At 48.8% G+C, this 20,050-nt stretch overlaps 1 pseudogene; it reads right to left on the reverse strand.

The window, feature by feature from the left end:
* Positions 1 to 7,326: 7,326 nt before the first annotated feature.
* LOC128335854 (putative methyltransferase DDB_G0268948) lies at positions 7,327 to 15,451 on the reverse strand (annotated as a pseudogene).
* Positions 15,452 to 20,050: the final 4,599 nt, after the last annotated feature.

Below are 20,050 nucleotides of genomic sequence, written 5' to 3' on the forward strand. Positions count from 1 at the left end.
GCGCTATCCCAGGCGCCCGCCATTTTGAGGGAGCCTTCTGGCGCGAACCGCGCTGATCCTCAGCCTGCTCCCGTTTGCGATGGCGGGCTTCCCGCCTTGCCTTCCTGTTCCCCGGGGTCTTTGCTGGCTGCTGGGGGGGCGCCTCACCCTCCCTGTAGAGAGTTCCCTTCTCCCTCGGAAGCCTCTGAGTCAGACCGGGAGGAGGGGGAGCTCTCTGGGGACGAGGAGGAGCCTGCTTCTGCTCAGCAGGCCAACTATCGCCTGTTTTCCCAAGCAGATTTTCCGGTCCTCCTGCACAAGGTCAGGAAGATGCTGCGTTTGGAGGGGGTGTCCCAACCTGTGCCCGAAGGCACTGAGGGAGATCCTGCTGTCCTCCCCTCTTTGCACTCTCATGAGGTTGCCTTCCATATCCCCAATTGTTTATGGACATTTTTCAAAGTGAATGGGATAAGCCTACTGAGGGCAGGGACCCCCCTCCCGCAGTAAGGCGCATGTATAGCTCCAGCACTGTGCTCATGAATAAGCTGAAGGTGCCTCTGGTTGATTATGAGGTGGCCACCCTTGTCACAGGAGTGGTGCTTCCTAAGGAGGGGGAGGATGCCTTGAAGAATGTGGAGGACAAGAAGTGTGACGCTGCCCTCCGCAGGTCTCACGAGGCAATGGCACTCTCTCTCAGGGCACTTAATGCTACTTCCGTCTTTGCCAGGGCTGCAGTCCTCTGGGTCAGGGACCTCGCCCCCTTGGTTCCCCCGGAACTGATCAGTCTCCGGCAGGGCCTCAATAAACTGGGGAAGGCGGTCAAGTTCATGGTGGATTCTTCCCTTGATGCCACCCAGTTGTCTGCCAGGACCCTAGCATCAGACGTCACTGTAAGGTGTCACTTGTGGTTACAAAATTGGCAAGTCAACCACAAGTCTCAGTCCAATCTTGCTAATTCAGCGTTCAAAGGGGGCAAGCTCTTCGGTGAAGTGCTGGAACCCATATTGATTCAGACAAAGGATAATAAAAGAAGGCAATGCCATCAGCCGTGGCATCTCAGCGTCAGGATAGATGGTCGTTTGCTTCAACCACATCGGGCTTTAGGGGATATAAATCTTCCTTTCGTTTTTGCCAAAATAGGCCTGACAGGTCGAACTGGTCTAGGAATCAGTCCTCCTTCCGGGACAACTCGTTTCGGAAAAACCAACAAGCCAACCAGCCCGCCAAGCCCGGCTTCAAACGCAATCAGGCCCAATGACGGGTCCCAAGCCCCGCTCCTCCAGGGTCGGGTTCTTGTTCCAGTGGGGGGCAGGCTGGTGGAATTTGCGCAGGTCTGGGCTCAGACTTGTACCGACTCTTGGATCCTTCAGACGGTCACGTCAGGGTACTCCCTGGAGTTTGCAGTGCAACCCCCAGACCGTTTCCTACCATCTCCGAGGTCCCGCAAGGAATCCAAACACCACTTGATGATGGAGGCCATTCATCACCTTCTCTCCATTTGGACGATCAAGCCTGTCCCTCTGGGGGAACAGGGAAAGGGGGTTTACTCCATCCTGTTCCTAGTTCCCAAGAAAAACTGGGAGTGGAGGGCTATCCTAGACCTCAAGTTTGTGAACAGGTACCTCTGGAGAGGAGTTTTCGCATGGAAACCCTTCGTTCAATTTTGATGGCCCTCCAGGAGGGGGATTTCCTGGCATCTGTGGATTTGAAGGAGGCCTATCTCCACGAGCAGGACCGACATTTCCTAAGGTTTGCTTACCGGTCCCACCACTTTCAGTACAGGGCGCTTCCCTTCGGTCTGTCGGCTGTGCCTCGGGTGTTTACCAAACTCATGGTGGCACTTGTGGCGCACTTGAGGACCAAGGGCTTCCATCTTTACCCGTATTTGGACAATCTGCTGATCAGGTCACCCTCCCTTTCCCAGAGGTCAAAAGGATGACCCTCTCGGTCTTGGAAGCACACGGATGCATCGTGAACGGCCCCAAGAGCGCTCTCATTCCACGAACCGAGGTTCTTCACCTTGGTGCGGTGATCAACACGGTTCAGGGGACGGTGTGTTTAACTCCGGAATGCAGAGAATCCCTGATGGCTTGCTGTCGTGCCCTGATCTCCTGTCCCAGGTCCGATATCCTGTCCCTGTCTCAATTGCAGGGCCGCATGGTGTCCACCTTGGGCATAGTCCCCTGGAGTTGCTTCCATTCCCGCCCGCTCCAATGGTTCCTCTCCAAGTATCAGGACCAGGTGATGTGCAGGTCCAGAAGGCGCGTCAAGCTGCCGCCCCAGGTAGTGCGGTCCCTGCATTGGTGGGTGTCACCCGCCACGAAGAAAGGGATCCGGTTCCTTCCTGTGGATCGGGTTCAGGTCAGCACGGATACCAGCCTGTTGGGCTGGGGAGGGCACTGCCATCGTCTAGTGGCTCAAGGTCGTTGGACGGAGGCTGAACGGGCCAATTCCATCAGTTGGTTAGATCTGCGAGCCATTCGATTGTCGCTAGTGGAGTTTCTGCCAGCGATCCAGGGGCGCCACGTCCTCGTGCACACAGACAACGCCACTGCCAAAGCTCATGTCAGTCAGCAGGGCAGGTCGAGGTTCCGAGCTCTGATGTGCGAAACATCTCTCCTGCTGGATTGGGCAGAACAACCTCTTCTATCCTTAGAGGCCGATCATGTCAGTGGAGTGCTAAACACTGTCGCGGACTGGCTAAGTCGGTCGCAGATAGACCCAGTGGAGTGGTCCCTGGATCCTCAAGCCTTCCATCAGATTGTTCTGAAGTTCGGGTGTCCGGTCATGGATCTGTTCGCGACCCCGGGAAATGCCAAGCTGGGGCGGTTTCTTTCCAGATATCGCTCCCCAGGGGCAGAAGGAGTGGATGCTCTGACGTTCCCGTGGCCTCCGGGCCTGTTATACGCCTTCCCACCATTTTCCATAATCCCGCAAACCATTCGTCGCCTCCGCCTGTTGAGGGCAGAGATCATTCTGGTGGCACCACACTGGCCATGTAGGCCATGGTTTTCGGACCTGGTGGAGTTGTCAAGCCAACTGCCACTCCCACAGGGGTCTCGCAGTCATCTTTTGCTCCAGGGTCTGATATTCCACCCGGATCTGGAGTGGCTCAATCTCTTTGCCTGGAGATTGAGCGGGGCTCTTTAGCATCATGTGGTCACCCTAGCTCCGTCCAGGATACGATTTTGGCTTCCCGAAGGCCCTCTACAGTCAGGGTTTATCTGTCGACGTGGAAGTCTTTCACTTCCTGGCATAGCTCCCAGTCGGTCAAGCCACTTTCCGCGTCTGTGGTTCACTTGCTAAGTTTTCTCCAAAGCGGTATGGATAAGGGGCTCCGGCCTAATACGCTACGTCGACAGGTCTTCGCTATTTCTTCTGTCTTACAATGGTCGGGATCCTCTTTGTCCCAACATCCGCATGTCCAGAGATTCCTCAAGGGGGCATCCGTCCTTAGGCCTCCTACCGTGCACAGATTCCCGACTTGGGACCTTAATTTGGTCCTTCTGGCCCTTACCAAACCTCCGTTCGAACCCTTGAGGTCTGTACCTTTGCGCTTACTTTCGTTTAAAGGCCTGTTTTTGGTTGCCATTACTTCCGCCAGGCGGGTTTCAGATCTGCGCGCCTTGTCTGTACGGAAGGAATTATGTCTGGTCTATCCAGACTATGTGTTGTTACGTACTGATCCAACCTTCCTGCCCAAGGTTAACTCTCTTTTCCATAGGGCCCAGGAACTTATGCTGCCTTCCTTTTGCCCCAACCCCTCATCTCCTAAGGAGAGGGAATGGCACACCTTGGATGTGCGTAGGGCACTAAGGATTTACCTAAAGCGCTCGAAGGCTTATCAAGTCTCAGAATCCCTATTTGTTTCCTTTTGGGACTGCTCTTTGGGTAAGAAGGTGTCGACATCTACTCTGTCCCGCTGGATCTGTCAGTGCATCCGAATAGCCTACGCTGCTTCGAATTCCCCAGCATCCAAGGGATTACGGCCCATTCTACCAGGAGTGCTGCCTCCTCTGCTGCTCTCGTCACCTTGGCTCCCTTGGTGGATATCTGTCGAGCTGCCACGTGGGCCTCGCTTTCCACCTTCATGAGGCATTATAAAATCCATGATTGGACTTCGGCGGATGCGTCCTTTGGGAGGAGGGTACTGCAGCAGGTGGTTTCTTCTTGAGGCCGGACTTCACAGCTCCCTCCCTGTGGGTCATAGCAGCTATGATAGGTCCCAGCATCCTTTGTGGATACAACCCTCCTCTGAGGGAAAATGAGTCGTTGGCACTTACCTGAAAGCTCATTTTCCTCAGAGGTATGGGTTGCATCCGCCCCCACCCGCTTGTGTGTCTGGTACTTAAGCTTCTTCTGTCCTGAAATCCTGCACCCCTCTGTCTCCCATATTCATGTGGGGTGGTTTTCCTCCAGTTGGGGGGGGGGATTGTTTGTTCTCCCGGAGAAGGTGGATGGTTTAGTTCGTCTGTGTAACCTATGGGAATTGATACTTGTGCCAAGTTTCAATGTTGGTTTGGAGCATTTGCTTCTTGCTTGTCTGTTTCTTGTTCTTTCTCTTTATTTTTCTGGAGCATTTCTCAGAGCTGTCTACGAACTGGAGTTCCAGGGGATTGCCCCTCCCTCCTGAGATGAGTCAAAGCTCTTGATTGGCCCTGTCTTGGAGCAGGAAGTTGAGACAGCATCCTTTGCGGATACAACCCATACCTCTGAGGAAAATGACCTTTCAGGTAAGTGCCAACGATTCATTTACTGATATGCAGGTTTGTGTACTCTTGTCTTACCTGACCCATATATTTTTACCATTTTATCCTATTTAATCTCCCCCACCCCAGTAAGATTAAACACCACATGCAGAAGCCTTTTGTCTGGATCAGGGAGCATTTTTCTTACTGGGATTTCTTAGGAACATGAATGGCTAGTGTCTTCATGAATGGGGCAAAAGAGCACCATCTAGTGTTTCATATATGTAACTTCAGCTTCTGGATTTCTTGGCTTTTTCTCACCAGAGCAATTGGCCGCAAGGGTGGATGCGGCCCCCATCAAAGCACCTGCCTTGTCTTTCCATTTAAACACATCTCTAGCCTGTCTAATCCAAATCTGAAACTTTGCCCTGAGTAGTGAATGGTGGAATGATTGCCACAAGGCCTAACCAATCAGTATTCTGCATAGCTGGCTGGGGAAGAGAGTGGGCGGGGTTTTCTGATTACTGGTCCTTCCGGCAGCCATAAAGCCTTTGGAGACAGCTATGCAAAGAGCTGGTTGGCTGGCCCTTGTGGCAATCTGTACAGAAGTTAGAAGGGCTTTGTAACTGCCACAAGGGCCAGGCAATCAGCACTCCATGTTGCCACCTAGGGAGTAGGCTTCCTGATTGCCACTAGGCCAACCAGTCAGCACCCTGAACAACCAACTGCTGCAGGGAGCAGCAGTGTGAATTGCTTACTGCTGAATCAAGTTCAATTTGGAACATAATCTCTTTTTCAAGAGGAGCACGTGAAAATCTGTCGCAGTCTGACTGCTCCTGATTTGTCCATCGCTTAACCGTCATTGCCATCTGATTAGCAGAATCTTGAACTGGCTTTTATCATGGAATACATCTTCCTAGATTAAGTTTTCAGAGAGCAAAGGGCAGTGCATTCATTTGTACTAGGAATAGAATATTCCTTTCCCCGCCATCATCTTGTATTCCAAGGTTGAACAAGCAAAAAAGACAAGTTGGCCAAGTTTTAGGGATGTGCACGGAACCAGCGGTTCTATAAAGCAAATCAAGAGAGAATGAGGAAAGAGAAAAAATTTTACACTCTCCAGTAGCCAAAGTTCAAGAATAATGACAGTAAGTGTACAAAACTACAAATAAAACCCTAATCTTGAAAATAAATGATGACCTTGTTGAATATTAAAGTTAATAAAAGGTTACCAGACCAGCATAAATAACTCTATAAAGGTATTATTATTATTATTATTATTATTATTATTATTATTATTATTATTATTATTATTATTTTACATTTATATCCCGCACTTCCTCCAAGGAGCCCAGAGCGGTGTACTACATACTTGAGTTTCAAGCAGTGACTTTAGAAACAGAGGCATTGCAGCAGCCTCATCTTGTCAGGGTGGACTATCCTGACCTAGACGGACTAAGGGTCCAACTCAGAAGGTACTCACACATTCCTTCCTCCAAGGGGGCATCCATAGTTTTCCTCACACCCACCCTTTTATCAGTTCAACAGCCTTGTGAGGTAGGCTAGGCTTAGAGAGCCCTAGGTTGGCTACCTCAGGCATTTCAAGCCAAGTGAACCTGATCTTGTGGGATTGATTGATTGTGGGAGCTAAACAGGGTCCGCCCTGGTTGTATTTGAATGGGAGACTTGATGTGTGAGCACTGCAAGATATTCCCTTTATGGGATAATGGGGCCACTCTGGGAAGAGCATCTAGGATCCAAATTCCCTCCCTGGCAGCTTCTCCAAGATAGGGCTGAGAGAGATTCCTGCCTGCAACCTTGGAGAAGCCACTGCCAGTCTGGTAGACAATACTGAGCTTGATAGACCAAGGGTCTGACTCAGTATATGGCAGCTTCCTATGAACCAAGATCTTAATCCAAGGAGGAGAGCCAGTCTTATGCCAGCAAGCATGAGTTGTCCCCTTTGATAAGCAGGGTTTGCATTTCAGTGGCTGACTACATGTCAAGACTGCAAGTTGTTCCTCTTGGATGGAGCTGTCGCTCAGTGGATGAGCATCTGCATACAGGTCTCAGGTTCAGGCCCTGGCAGCATCTCTGGCTAGCGCTGAGAGAGACTCCTGCCTGAAACCTCAGAGCTGCTGCCAGTCAGATTAGACAAATACCAAGCTGGACAGACCAAGGGATTGACTCTACCAATGGCAGCTTCTTGTATTCCTAAAGCCAGCTAACTCCCATGGCTTAAGATATAGCATGGACTCCCATATTCCCCCAAAAAGAGTGTTGTTAATAAAATCTGATGAATAAGAAGAGTCTTGTGGCAGCAAGCATGACTTGTCCCCTTAGCTAAGCAGGGTCTGCCCTGGTTGCATCTGCATGGGAGACTAGAGGTGTGAGCACCGTAAGAGATTCCCCTCAGGGGATGGAGCTGCTCTGGGAAGAGTAGAAAGTTCCAAGTTCCCTCCCTGACAGCATCTCCAAGAAAGGGCTGAGAGAGACTCCTGCCTGCAACCTTGGAGAAGCCGCTGCCAGTCTGTGAAGACAATACTGAGCTAGATGGACCAATGGTCTGACTCAGTATATGGCAGCTTCCTATGAATGTTTCAGGGGGCTTTGGAACCACGTAGAGGAAACCCATTTGTTGTAGTAATCATTTCCACTGTAGTGCTTCGGTAATCTTTATTCATACTGTCAATCTGAGAACAGAAAAGTACATCAAGGCATCTTGTGTGTCTGGACAGATAATTGCTTTCAGGCACTCTTGCGGCCCAGGACGCAAACGTAGCGCATCCACAGCTCCAGGTGGGTATCAGGCGAGGATACTTCCATGGTCTCCAGGAGCCTAGACCAAGAAGAGAAGAAAGCAGAAGCATGTTGGATTTCGTTTCAGACCCCAGTTTTATGCTGCAGAGGAATAATCAGAGCAGGTCAGGAGGAGAGGCCTCCTGGATCAGGCTCCAATCCTATCGAGTCTAGCACCCTATTCCCCACAGTGGCCCACCAGATGCCTCTGGGAAGCCCACAGGAGAGGGACGAAGGCATGCCTCCTCTCCTGCCGCTGGAATTCAGAGGCATCCCGGCTGACCATGGAGGGAGCCTACCTTACCATCAGGACTAGTAGCCCTCAGGAGACCTGTCCTCCATGAAGGTCCATCTAGCACCACGAACTGCCAAACCCAACGCCCCCAAGAATCTCATTATCTGGTGGTTGTTTTTTAAAATTATTATTAATTATTATTATTATTAATTATTTAATATTATTAAGTTATACACCTAAGTCACATTTCTGTGCTGCCTTTCAGGTTTACAGCTTCTGTGAACAGCTTAGAGCATCAAAATAATTAAAGATAGAATAACAGATCAAAAGGAATCTGGCCAGCAGAGCTCAAAAAGGGTCTAATACTGCCTGAAAAGTCAGGGCAGAGGAAGGGTTCACTCCGTGTTGTGAGTGATTGATCAGCAGCAGAAGCTCCCTGAGGGAAGCATTCCACAGCTGTTCCTCCAAGTATCAATGGTAGAGTGCCTCTAGGAACATAGGAAGCTGCCATATACTGAGTCAGACCCTTGGTCCATCTAGCTCAGTATTGTCTTCACAGACTGGCAGCAGCTTCTCCCAGGTTGCAGGCAGGAGTCTCTCTCAGCCCGATCTTGGAGATGCTGCCAGGGAGGGAACTTGGAACCCAGATGCTCTTCCCAGAGTGGCTCCATCCCCTCAGGGGACTATCTTACAGTGATCACACTTCTAGTCTCCCTTTCATGTGCAACCAGGGCAGTCCCTGCTTAGCTAAGGGGACAAGTCATGCTTGTGACCGCAAGACCATTGCCTACACTGACTGGCAACAGCTCTCAAAGATTCCAGGCAGGAGTCTCCCGCAGCCCTCTCTGGCAATGCTGCCAGGGACTGAACCCGGGAGCTTCTGCATGCAAAGCAGACACTCCATCAGTGAACTACAGCCCCATCCTCTCAGGAGCATAGCTAAACCATGTCCTCACATGTTGTCTCCCATCCAAATGCAAGCCAAGCTAGACCCTGGTCAACAAAGGGGACAATTCTTGCTCGTAACAGAAGATATCTCCTCCATGGAGGGAAAAGCAGGGGTAGACAACCTTGGACTCCAGCTGTTGAACTCCAACTCCCATCACCCTCAGCCACAATTATAGCCAAGGCTGAGGAGGATTTGAGTTCAGTAGCTGGAGTGCCAAGGTTGCCTAACCCTGGTTTAAAGCAACAGTCCTGCAGCAATGAGTCCCACAGAATGAAGGAATTTGTGTTAAGCCCACATTTGCCATGCAGATATGCCCCGAGGCATCCAGAAGAGCCTTCTGGGACCTAGCCCAGCCCGGCATCCTGCTCCCTACAGTGGGGAACCAGAAAGCCCTGAAGCAAGGCACAAACCCCTGCTAACTTGGCAAAGAGGCACCTTTTCACGTGGTGATTCTCTTTCTTGAGCAGTGGAAGAGTAACTGGCCCTCTCCACCCCCAGCACAGTACCTCCAGTGACTCTTGCTGGGGTCTGTTGTGTTTCTTTTTAGATTCTGAGCCCCTTGGGGACAGGGTTCCATCTTATTTGTTTGTTATTTCTCTGTGTAAACTGCCCTGAGCCATTTTTGGAAGGGCGGTATAGAAATTGAATGAATGAATGAATATCCCCCCCTACTGCTTCTGTACGAGGAGATTCCATCTCTTTGTAAACTAATAGCCATTGATAAATCCTACTTCAAGTAAAACAACATTTAACTGGGGGCCATGTTGCAGAGATGCTTTGGATGTTTCGGACCCAAGAAACACAGCGATGGTGCCCTGGTCCTTCCCAGTTAGGCTTGCTCCATTGAACCGATGCTCACCTCTTTTCCGTGTCTTCTATGAGAGATTTGGCAACCTCAGGCTGGGCTTTCTGGAAAATTTGGTATGCAGAAAATGACTGGATGTATCCCATCACAGCAGCAACACTCATGGGAACTTTATCAATAATATCCGTGATCCTGGAAAGGAAAAGGATGCCTCCGTTTCATTCAGAAGCCCCTTCCCTGCCGGTTGCTACCCATCAGTGGGTATTCAGATACACTGCCTCTGTATATGAAGGTTCCATTTCACCATGGTGACTAATGCCCCTGGGTAGACCTCTCCTTCCACGGGCACATCTAATCCTCTTATGAAGCCACCTGATCTACACCAGCAGTTATCACCACATACTGTGCCAAACCAGTTCAAGAAGCACTGTATGGAAGACACATTTCAGCTCCCTAGCCATGTTCCCTGTAAGCGGTTCCCAGTATCCCCAGCCCAAGACCATTTCAGCTGGGGCTGATTGGAGTTGAAGCCAACAACGTCTGGGAATCCCCGTGACACTCTGGCCCTAAATGTCCTAACAGTTTCACTGAGGGACCCCCAAGTCCCAATATTGAGAAGGGGATAGAAATCTATCCTTTGATAGACGTGGACCTCACTCTCCGTGCGGGTTCTGTTCCCACATATTACTGCGGATAACGGGTCATTCAGTCTACGGGTATGCAGGGGATAGGTTCCCAGACGTAAAAAACCCTACAAAAATGGGCCAAATCAAGTGCCCTGGCATTCAGCAATGCACCCAAATGGTCCCAAAAATCATTGATTTTTTTTAAAATGGGGGGGGGGGGGCGCTGAACTGGGACACAAAATGGCTCCTGTGGACAAAATGGCAGCCAGAAATGGCCTCTGCAGTCACTTCTGGCCTCTCTAGGAACCACAGATGTGGGTTTTAACCCTTTCGTGACTGCGGATAATGAAACTGGGTGTCAGTTAGACACCTGTGAATGCACAAAAACTGAATATAGAATATGTGTATAATGTTCTCCTGTAGTTGTAATTTGGTAAGCCTCCATCAGGTCTCCTGCCCCCTTAGTTGTCCTCGCCCTTGCAAAAAAAAGAAAAGAAGAACTAGGAAGCCCTAAATGCTGTTTCCTTTCCTCAAAAGCAGGGCTGCACAACTTGGGCCCTCCAGTTCCTGTTGGACTACAGTTCCCATCATCCTTGACTTATTGAGCACTGCGGCTGGGATTAATGGGAGTCGTCACCCGGCAAGAGCTGGTCATGCAGCCCTGCTCAATAGGAAGGTACTCCAGCCCCCCAATCATCATGGTTTTCCTTTTCTATGCAAGAGCGCCAAATGTCTGGATCCAGCCCGACACTGGTCTCTGCCACAGCACTGTCTGATTTTGCCACTGCTCAGAAGGATGCGACTCACCTCTCCTTGTCCTGGAATGGCAAGGCATCAGAAATCATTTTGTAGTCATCCAGAAGACGTTTGACTTTTTCATCTACGTAGGGAAGGAGGCGTTCGACACACTGCAGAGAAAGTGAAGACTAGCAATAGAAATTCAACATAACCCGCCCATATTTTGAAGAATTTCCCTGGACGGAGCATGCAGAACATTCCCCCTACCACACACACACACACCGCCTTCTACAGAGTCAAGCCCTTGGTCCATCTAGCTCAGTATTGTCAACACTGACTGGCAGCAGCTTCTCCAAGGCATCTTTCCCAGCCCTACCTGGAGATGCCTGGGATGGAACCCAAGAACCTCTTCAGGCAAGCAGATGCTCTCCCATAATATTACGGCCCCATCCCTTGAGGGAAATCTCTTACAGTAGACAGTGCTCACCCACCCAAATACTAACCAAGACAAACCCTGCTTAGCAGAGGCAGCAGTTCATCCTCACCACCACAAGAGCGGCTCACCAACCCTCCAGAGCCGGTGCTAGGGGTTCTGGTGCCCTCCTGCAACCTATAGATTGGCACCCACTCGCTTTTCAGTATTAACAGCAGGCTATACTCCTTTCCCCAAACTCCTTTGCGAACTCAGTTTGTTCACACGATGCTACTATTTCCCCTTCAAATCAAATGCTGTGAGAAGAAAATTGCAGTGAAGGGGCAAATGCGTAGTCGGAATAAACACAAGTACTGAGCAGTAAGTACTCAGCATCGTATGAACAGGCTGTCGCAGTCCAAGGGTTAATGTGATCAAAGCAAACCAATCCAGTTATTTAATTTTTAAAAAACAAAAGCTAAGTTTAAGATGAGAAAGCTCTCCAGTAAAGATGCCCTTAATTTATTTATTATTTCTCTGTGTAAACTGCCCTGAGCCATTTTTGGAAGGGCAGTATAGAAAATGAATTAATAATAATAATAATTCAATTTCAATTGAAATTGAAAGGCTTTGGCAGAAAAAGACCAAAATAATCCCAGTGGTCATTGGCGCCCTGGGTGCAGTCCCAAAAGACCTTGAAGAGCACCTCAACACCAGAGGGGCCACAGAAATCACCATTAGCCAATTACAAAAAGCAGCTTTACTGGGAACAGCCTATTTTCTGCGACGATATCTATAATAACCAACTGTACTGATGATAAAATTCTGGCATCCGAGGTCCTTGGGAAGGACTCGATGTCTGGATAAAACAAACCAGTCAATAACACCTGTCTGTGTAAAGAAGAATGAATGAATGAATGAATGAATAAATAAATAAATAATAGTAAGATGGAAAAGGGAAGTGCTGAAGCTGAGAAGGACTTGTGTGCAGCAAAGGACATGGACTAATGCTCTTGCTGATATGGCAGAGGACGGCTGAAGCAGATCAGCACGTTGCTCTTTGAGTTAGCAAGACTGAACTTCATTTTTAAACCAAGAGAAAAGACTAAGCATTCTGGCTACATGACTAGCATCGAATTTTGACTGTCGGTTTATGGGGCGAGACCTCGGCACATGCTATGAAACAGTTCAAATATTTCAAACTCCATAAAAGAAACAATATTTAAGTATAACCCAACTCTGATCATGCCGAATTCATATAGTAGGGATGGGTGAGAGGGGATCTGACCCCTCCCTCCCCAAATAGCTTCTTCCCTGCTGCTTTTCTCGTGTAGGAGGATTACTTCTGGAGTTCATGGGCAGAAAGTCAACTGGGGCAAAACAGTTTCAGCGCTAAAGTGGGGCCAGGAGAAGGGTTAAATTCCCTCTACCCCTGTCTGTTCATGCTGTGTTTTAGATGGTGTGTGTACCTATATCTGTATCTCGCTTTTCCTCCGAGGAGCTCAGAGTGGAGAAGCCACTGCCAGTCTGTGTAGACAATACTGAGCTAGATGGACCTATGGTCTGACTCAGTATATGGCAGCTTCCTATGTTTCTATGGTTATGTTTATGAATTTGGTGGCAACATAGCACTTGCAACCCTCAACTGACAGAAGATTGGAGCGGCGAGAGGTGCAGCAAAGAACAGCCCCCATAATCAAGGGCTGGAACACCTCCTTACAAGACCAAGAACTGAGGGCTTTTAAATTTAGAAAGATGGCCAGCTAAAGTTGTCGACGGCCACAATCGTCAGGAACGTTGCTTTGTTGGCTCACCTTCTTGTAGATCTCCGACAGCTTCTCAGTGCAGTCCTTGTAGTGCAGTTTCACGTCAAGGGTGTAGGAGCTGAAGACCACGCAACCCGACAGCTGGAGGACGCGGTCCACTTCCTTCATGAAAGGGGCCGTGTCAAACCAGTGGACTGCAGTGAAGGCCGTGAGGAGGTCCACGGAGTTGTCCTCAAAGGGCAGCGTCTCGGCAGGGGACACCCTGGATGAGAAGACGGGAACGGAATCATTCCTACCTGCTTTAAGGGAAGCTTCTCCAACTGATTTTCCCAGCAGTCAAATTTTGGAGCTCTATCACCACCAATAATTGTGGGGGTCCCAGAGGCCTCTGGTGGTGGGAAGCAGGATTCTGGGCTGGATGAAACTTTGCTCAATCCTGCAAGATTCTTCCAACCCTCCCTGATAGGGAAGGAATTTAACATTCAAGGTCTGCTTGCATACAACCTTATCTTAGATAGTTGCCCGAAGCACAGTGCATTCTGGGATACGCAAACACCTGGCATATCTTCACAGGGTCTTGCAATTAGAATGAAGAATTTAATTCAGGCTCATTCAGTATTAGGGTGTGCCCAGTACACACACACACACACACACACACACACACACACACACACACTACAGGCATTCTAAAATACTTAAAACCTACTGGTCAGCCTTTGAGGGGCTCACTTTACTTACAAATAGGAGATATTTGAAGGATGGCCAGCCTCCTTGGCCTCCTCGATCTGAGCTTCGCTTATGTCTGTTCCGACCACCTTCTCGAAACGCTTCGCTAGCATCTGAGTGCATTGGCCAGAGCCACATCCCACGTCCACCGCCAGGTGAAAGGACTTTGCGTCCTGAGGAAAGAGGGTAACTCATCTCAAAGCAAGCGTTCCACCGATTCTTTTCCAGGATCATTGCCTTCTGTGTTCCATATAGAAGCCTTTTCCTAATAGCGAGAAATCAGCTGTTTGATGCTTATACCCTCTCCCTGTCATTGGTCAAGCAGCTGTGACAGCATAGAATGTTCATGGACATTCTAACTGCTGCAAGAAGGGGAGTGAAGATTGGGAGCCAGTTTGCTCCTATATGTGAGCAGCTGAAGTACTACACAAGGCCCTGTGACCACACCACACAGTTTCTGCCACAGCCATAGAAACCCTGGCTGGACCCTTCCCCATCTGCTGTATGGGCTGATATTACTATCCCTGTCTTACAGGGCTATTGTAAAGATTTTACAGCAAAGAAATATATGTTCAGCCCTTTTAAAACTCTCCAATGCTCCATTTCTCCTCAGCCAAATTAGTAGGGAGTCCAAGTAGGTAATACTATAAGTCCCACTCCCCATCATAAAGTTAGGAGAGGACACAGGCTCCCCCAGGCCCTAGCTTTTCCAGTTTCCTGCAAGATACCTACAGGCTCCTTGAGGGCAATTCCAAGGGTAACAGAATCAGGTACGTTGCCACTTTTGCTTATGTCTACAGTCATAGAAAATTTTCAAACCTACCTACTATATGGCCATATTTTTTACAAAATTCCTTAACTGTTATAGGGCCTGACATGCGCAAGATAAATCGGTAACGGAATCAGCATTTACAGCTATTTCTGATTCTGTTACTGGTGTATTTTGCAATGTTTCAGACACTATAATCCAGGGTTTTGTAATAATAAAAAAGATGACCTTACTGTAAATGTCCTCTTGTCTGTGCCCACTCACATGTGTATATCAGCTTGGAAGTCTTACGGCTATGGTCATTGGAAAAAAGTGGCAACATGCCTGATTCCGTTACCCTCAGAGTTGCCCTGACTGGTAGCCAAACTACCTGCAGCTTCCCACCCACACCCTTTGTGCCTTCTTTTGGAATCGGGCCTGGCAATACCCCTTACCTTTTTCTCCAGGTACGAGAAGACCACTCTTGGAGGGTCTCCCGAGGCGAGAACCGGTATTTCTGATAGACAGCAGCGTGGTCTTTGCCCTCGAACAGACGCGTAGCCATTTCCCCAGCAGACCAGTTCCTCTAGGGAAGGTTGAGAGCCAGCCAAGGCTTGCTGGGCGGTTCTGTGTTTGTTTAGCCGTGGAATCCGAGGGACGGGCAGGAAGGAGGTGGTTCTCCTCCCCCTAGCGCAGATTAGAATGAGCTATTATTCAGAATTAAGCTTAGAAAGATTATTCCCTGGCAAGAGCAAGAGCAAGGTTTTGCTTCACCGTAGACCTAAACTACAATTGTGTGCAGCTCTGGAATCAGCCTGCTAGACATTTGCACTTGATCCTTGGAGAAAATGCACAACTTAACTTTGAAACCGAATTGAATTCAGTTGCAAACTAGTCTCCCTGCAGCAGCCCCAGGTCCAGGGTCTTGACTGGCTGGCCCCAGTGCCAATCAGGAAGCCTCCCGCCTCCTTAGCCAGCTACAAGGAGTCCTGGTTGCCTACCCACTTCTGGCAGTTAGCAACGCCTTTCTAGCTACGGTGCAGACAGAGTCCCGATTGCCACAAGGGCCAGCCAACCACCTCTCCACCCAGCGGGCGAGGAACCTTTGATTGCCAGGGCGGCCAAGCAATCTCAAAGCAGCCCACCCTCTTCCCCCGCCCATTGGCTAGACCTTGCAGCCATCAGACTCCTCCTCCATTGCAAGCGGTGCGAAATGTTGATTGGCTGGCAGAGTGCCGAGCAATTGCCACAGAGTTTAAAGGACAAAATAGGATGTGAGCAAGACCAGATAACTGTTTTAATGGATAACAGGGCGGGCTCCTGAAATGCACCGTCAAGACCAAGGGTTGCTCTGGTAAGAGAGCCCGGACTTCCTAGAGCCGAAGTGGCAGAGTTTGAACACTAGGGGGCATTTTCACCACATTTATTATAGACTAGTATTTTTAAGCCCGTTAAAATAACGGGCGCTAGTTCCGTTCCCCCCCTTTCTTCCTTCTCCCTCTCTCTCGCCCTCCTTTCCTTTCTCTCTCTCTCTCTCTCTCTCTCTCTTTCATTCCTTCCTTTTCTCTCCCTCTCCTTCTTTTTCTTTTCCTTCCTTTCTTCCCCCTCTTATCCTTCCCTTCTTTTTTCTTTCTTTCCCTCTTCCCTTCCTTTCTTCTCTCTCTCTCTCCCCATTATTTCCTTCTCCCTCCCTCTCGCTCTCCTTTCCTTTTTCCCCCTCTCTCCCCCTCTTTCCTCCCTTCCTTCTCTCTCCCTCTCTCTCCTTTCCTTCCTTTCTTCCACCTCTTCTCACTCCCTTCTTTCTGTTTTCTTTTTCTTTTCCTCTTTTCTTCCTTTAACGGGCTTGCTCTTTGGGGCTGGCTGCTCCTGTTTCCCTTCTGTCTTTATTTTGTCCTTCTCCCTCACTCCTTTCTCCTTTTTCTTTCTCCTTCCTCCTTCCTTCCTTCTCTCTTTCTTTCTTTCCATCCCTCCCTCCCTGTCCTTTCCTTCCCTTCTCTCTCTTTTCTCTCCTTCCCTCTTTCCTTCTTTTCATCTTTCTATTGTCCTGTCTCCCTCCCTCCCTCCCTCCCTCTCTCTCTCTCTTTGCCTTCCTCCTTGATGAAGAAAACATGCTAATTGGAAGCTTGTTAATATGAACTATGTTTGTTGGCATACATTGCATGAGAGCACTGTCAAAAAACCTCTTCATTTCCTTTTAGTGACTTCTTACTGCCCCCAGTTCAAGTTTAATAGAAAAGGACATGATGTAGTTTTAATGACAGGAAACCAATGCCTTCCTAATGAATAAATTTCTTCACTGGCTGCCACAAAGTGTGCTAATTTTTTTCTTTGATAAATTAAAAGCTATAAAAGTCTATTTAAAGCATGCTCCTTACAGTCATAGTCTGCCCCACTGCTGCACTGAGAGTTGATGTAAAGCTGTTTATACCTTATGTGATGACAGTCAGTGAATCTAAAAGTGGAGAGTTTCTGGGTTGGGAACACTGTCCTCACTGGCGCCTCTTCATAGTCTAACCTGAGAGGAATATACGGCAGCATCATCAGCGTCTAACCTGAGAGCTCAGCGCAGGGAGACGCAACACCTTGCTAGCCATGTGGGGCAGAGACACGGAGCCGGAGCCCACTCCCTGGCTTCTCGGCGGCAGCACGGGCAAGAACGCGAGGCTAGCAGGCATGGCGAGGCGGCGGACTGTTTCAGGGCCGCTGTTGTTGCTGCTGCCACTGCCGCCGCCGGCTCAGGCTCGGGCCAGAAGCAGCAGCTCTTCTCGGGGCTCAGCGGCGGCGCTGTGAGGGGGCTCAGCGCAGCCGAAGGAGCCGCAGCCAGTCCGGCAGCACATCCTTCTCCTCTCCCTCTCGTGGCGGTGGGCGAAGAAGGGCAACGGCAACTGCCATGGAGGCGTTGTCGTCGTCCACAGGCTTGGGAGCATAATGACCGTCCGTGGGGCCGGGAGAGGAGGATTCGGGCAGCTGGGAGGGCGGCAGCGCCAGGCCTCCCCCGCCGCCTCCTCCCCCCGCCCGGCTTCGGCGGCGCGGCCAGGCCTCAGCCATGGCTCCGCCACCGCCTGGGCCGCACCGCACCCAATTGATGTGAATACCCGGCTCGACTTGGGTCCGCATTTTAGCCAATCAAACATACTCAAGGGAATCAATCAGAGGCTTTATTGCTTCGCGATAGCAAGGTACCCAATGCAGCTCACGCTTCACATTGAATACAATGAGTTACAGCTAGAGATGTTCTTTTATACAAACAACAACATGAATGCAAAAAGGCTCTTGACCCTAATGCTCATAGCAACTATGACCTAACCCCTTTCAAGCACCCATGCGTGACTTGACTATCGTCCATCAGGTGATTTCCCTAATATGGTTAGATCCGCTCTTTCTTCAGCGTTAGCATTTCAAGCGTTTCTCATGGGAACCTGGCTTGGTTAGCATTACAATTGCTACTATGCGAGCTAGAGAGATAAGAGTAGTGGCAGCTATTGTTAAAGCAATATTGCAGAGTTTGTGTCCTTGGGCCTTGCTGAGGTTTCTCTGAGTTAGAGCTTTTTAAGTTTCTAAGCAAAGGAGTTTCTTTGGTTTACTAACAAAATGGAGTAGCTTTGGTTTACTAAAACACATCAATTCCCCCCTGAAACAATTGGATCATCCTGAATCTTCAGGATGCTTCAGGATGCCCTCATTAACGCTTGTAAGGGTACGGATGTGTATTTAGGTCCCAAACTGTGGCGGGGTCTAAAAGCTTTCATAAACAAGTGGATTAAAGTTGGAATGCATTGCAAGCAGCAACATGTGATTATCAATAAAAGACAAATACATACTATAATTATGATTATCTTCTGTGCCCACAATCCCCAATTGGGTAACCAAGAAGTGAGCCATGCCCATATATCCATAGGGTTTTCTTTTCCCATGTTATGCCATATTTGAAGTTGATCTTTAAGATTTTGAATATGAGCAGCGATGGATCCAGTCTCATTGACATAAAAACAACAAACCTCACCTAGGACTGTGCAAGCTCCTCCCTCTTGAGCTGTGAGAATATCTAAAGCTCTACGATTTTGCATGACTACTTCTCCTAATGAATTTATCTCTGTGCCCATATCAGTTAAGGCTAACAGAGTCTGGTTAAATGAGAGTTCAATTTGTCTGGAAATATTTATTATAGCTTTTTCTAGTTGATTTACTCCTAATCTAGATAGTATAGTTCCTGCCCATTGATGGAACTTTGTGTTTCGTGTGGCTAAAGGGTTTGGAACATAATTGATTTTGGCTCGTCTTCGTGTTCTGTGTAACAAGCTTCCAAGATTAAGAACTTGTGAAGCATTAAGTGAAAGTTTCACATAAATGGTAGGTGCTAAATGGGCTGGTGCACATCTGCCTGTCCATCCTGGGGGTAATGCACGATAGGCTCTGTTCCCACAGACCCAATAAAGGCCTGCTGGTAAGGCAACAATTAAGTTGTTTCCTGAACGAGGTAAATTGACATAATGGCTACATAAATCCACAATGTCTTTACCTGCATTGCTAAACAAATGCTTCCATGTTTTTGACACTTTCTCTGGATAAGCACATGCAATAGTCACCCAGATGTCAAACCAAGGCATGTGCGTGTTAAAACTAGAGCCTTCACAAACATGATCAGTTTGGTTTGCCTGTTGACAAAGGCCAAGACCTTTTGTAAGATATATGGAAGAATTATAAAGGTTCAGGGCTTTTGAAACAGTGATCCACTCTGAGTCTGTGAAGTTAAGAAAAAGAAATTCTCTAAGAGAAGTAGGTATTCCTAAATCAAGAGGAATATGAAAACACTCTAGCTCGTTCTCTCTGTGTTGAGAGAACCATGTTCCGTCCGTGCTGTTAAAGGACACTATGTGTGTACAGCTGTGGTAGGGATTCACTCCCAAAAACTTCCCTGTACCATTTCTATTTTCAATGCAGATAGGATGTAAGCCGTGGCTTGAAAGCTTAATATCCGGGATACCAAGGGCATTTCTGTTGAGAGTTTCCCTTTTAGTGTATCCATTAGGGATGTGCATAAAACCGGTTCTCCCGGTTCGGTTCGGATCCGAACCGGGTCCGAACCGGACCAGGGTGGTTCGGTTTTGGTTTTGCCGAACCACCCCCCCGGTTCGGTTCGGATCCGAATCGGTTCGCATCCGAACCGAACCGGTTCGGATCTCAAAAAATAGCTGCTTTGAAAGGGGACCTTGTGTTCTACCTGCCACCCAAATTTCAAGTCGATTGGACCTTCCTCTGATTTTTGGCGATTTTTTAAAGTTTTAGTGACTTTGGGGCAGTTCGGGGGCATAGCATGGGATCTGGGCAAAAGGAGTGGGGTGGGGTGGTAGTGCCTAATGGGTGCAGGCTACCACCCCAATTTCAGGGGGATTGGGCAAAGGGCTGATTTTTGGTAAATTTCTGAAAATTTCATGTCTTTGGGGCAGATTGGGGCATATTGGGGCAGAAAGTGGGGGCTGGGGCAGAATAGTGGGGTGTGGTTGTAGTGCCTAATGGGTGGAGGCTACCACCCCAATTTCAGGGGGTTTGGACAAAGGGGTGATTTTTTGAGAATTTTT

Source organism: Hemicordylus capensis, chromosome 12 (genome assembly GCF_027244095.1).
Source record: "Hemicordylus capensis ecotype Gifberg chromosome 12, rHemCap1.1.pri, whole genome shotgun sequence".
Taxonomy (NCBI): Eukaryota; Metazoa; Chordata; class Lepidosauria; order Squamata; family Cordylidae; genus Hemicordylus; species Hemicordylus capensis.